Consider the following 2605-nt stretch of genomic DNA (forward strand, 5'->3'; position numbering starts at 1 on the left):
ATCAACTTGGACCAACACATCCTCAATTATCCCTCTGGGTACACGAACAGAGCGATCAGAAAGTTGTAGTGTAGTTAGGGTGGGTTTTAATTCACCCAAACCTAACTGTTTGTATACCGAGTAGGGAATCAGATTGACGCTCGCTCCTAAGTCAAGAAGTGAGTGATCAATTCGATGGTCCCCAATTATACATGATATGGGTGGGCTACCAGGATCTTTGAATTTCTGTGGCACTCACTTTCTTGGCAAGAAGATCTTCTTTTGAATACTCTGCCGTCGTTTGGTTGTGCATAAGTCTTTCAGGAATTTGGCATATGAAGGTATCTGTTTTATGACATCAAGTAGAGGAATGTTGACTTTCACTTGTTTCAACACCTCTAGGATATCCTGAGAGTTAGAGAGAGATTTTGGTGCGACTAACCGTTGGGGAAATGGAGCAACTGGCTTTTCTATAAGTTCCGGTTCTAATTTTTGTGGGGCATCACTAGATCCATCATTATTGTCCTCTTCCGGTTCTTGAGGCTTTTCATGCCTAACCGGAAGGGTTTTATTAATGATCTTCTCACTCCTAAGAATGATGATGGATTTAGCGTGCTCCATTTGATTTGAAGAGCTGGGATTACTTATCTTATATTGCGGTTTAGGATTGGGGAGCGGTTGTGCAGGAAGCATCCCCTTTTCTATAATCGTCATACGTGAATCCATCTTTTGTATAAAATCTCGCATTGCCTGGGTCAGTTCTTGCATGGAATTTTGAACCGGTTCTTCTTGAGGTTTCCCCTGATTTGGATTTTGATTGAAGAAACCTTGAGGTGTAGCAGTTTGTCCATTTCTCCAACTAAAGTTTGGATGATTTTTCCAACCAGGATTGTACGTATTAGAGGTTGGTCCATTGAAAGGTCTTTGATAAGTATTTACGGAATTGTATTGTTCATTCAACACTTCTCGAAAGGCGGGTATTGTAGGATAATTTTCAGTTGTATGAATGTTGCAATCACAGATATCGCAAACACTTTCATTAACCTTATCCTTCTTTCCTTCCATGGCCTCAAATTTCCTTATGAGCATAGTCACTTTATACTTGAGATCATCCTCTTCTTTCAAGAGATACAATCCACCTTTCTCCTTAGATTGAGTCGGCCTAGACGTAGTGTTCGATTTTGGGTAATAATCCCATGATTGTATTTTTTCAGCAAGATTATCGAGGTAATTCTATACCTCGTCGACATTTTTATTAATGAATTCTCCATTACACATTGTCTTGACTATTTGGCGCATGGAAGATGTCAGTCTATCGTAGAAAAAATTTGTGATGCGCCACGTTTCAAAGCCATGTTGTGGGCATGAACTGACCAAATCCTTGAACCTTTGCCAACATTGGTAAAATGTTTCATCCTCCTTTTGGGTGAAGTTCATGATTGCTTTTTTAAGGGTAATCGCTTTATGATATGGAAAAAATTTCTTTATAAATTCCCTTTGCATATCATTCCATGTGCCAACGGATCTAAGATGCAGTGAATGTAACCACGTCTTAGCCTTCTCCTTCAAGGAAAAAGGAAAGAGTTTCAGCCTGACTGTGTCCTCAGACATATTTTGAAAATATAAAGTGGCTATGATCTCATTAAACTCTTTCAAATGTAAATATGGTTCTTCAGATTCAAGCCCATGAAACTTAGGAAGGAGTCGAATAACCCTTAGCTTGATGTCCGTATGTCCTGTATTTTTAAAAAAAACCATGCATGAGGGCATACTCACCCTCACTGGTTGTAAATAATCTCGTAAAGTACGAGGCGGGGGTGCTTGATGCACCTCATTCTCATTCTGAATGTCTTCCACCCTAGGTTGGGGTAGAAGAGGTTGGTTTTCAGCCATCACTTCAATTAACTCAGGAGATTTCGAGTGGTGTCTAGTCCTGCGATGGATAGTTAACCCCTCAACCAATCATCCTCCAGTCAAGAGACGTCGAGTGTTGTCACGTGCCCACTTGGGCATGAAACACTCGCAACCCTCAATCAAATTCGAAACCTAATCCTAAGAAAGGAAAAGAAAATCTAGAAAGAAGAGAGGGTTCGAAAGAAGTTACCAAATTAGATCCCCTAAGTTAAAAACCTGCAAAAGAAAACAAAACAAGTCAGTTTCCAAAGAGAAGGTCTAGAATTAGAAAATCCTTAAAAAGAAAGATAGAAGTAAACTAGTTTCTAAAAGAAGAAATTCCTAAAAGAAAGTGAAAATTTCTAAAATAACTTAGGAAAGTCCTAAACTAGAAAGTAAGTTACTAAAAGAGATCTAAAAAATTGAAAGTAGAGAAAGAGCTTATCGAATTAGAAATTTCTATCTTAAAAGCCTACAAAATATGAAAGTTAGTTTCTAAACAAAAAGTCTATAAGTAGAAAATTTCTAAAAATAAATTAAGAAACAAAGTTAGGTTCTAAAAGAGTTAGAATTAGAAAGTTACTAAAAATAAAATTAGAAAGAATTTCTAAAAATGAAAATAACTAACCTAGTTTTTAAAAACAAAAGAGGAAAGTTTCTAAAAATAAACTATTTCCTAAAAATAGAAAAATATTAGAATTAGAAAATTTCTAAAACTCAAACCCTAATTCTA

The 2605-nt window shown here is 36.9% G+C and overlaps 1 non-coding gene across 1 annotated transcript; it reads left to right on the forward strand.

Moving 5' to 3' along the window:
* The first annotated feature begins 1327 nt into the window (after positions 1-1327).
* On the forward strand, positions 1328-1434 carry LOC131224484 (small nucleolar RNA R71). The gene has a single exon (XR_009160965.1). It is a non-coding gene; the product is annotated as a small nucleolar RNA R71 (small nucleolar RNA).
* Positions 1435-2605: the final 1171 nt, after the last annotated feature.

This window comes from Magnolia sinica, chromosome 13, assembly GCF_029962835.1.
Source record: "Magnolia sinica isolate HGM2019 chromosome 13, MsV1, whole genome shotgun sequence".
Lineage (NCBI taxonomy): Eukaryota > Viridiplantae > Streptophyta > Magnoliopsida > Magnoliales > Magnoliaceae > Magnolia > Magnolia sinica.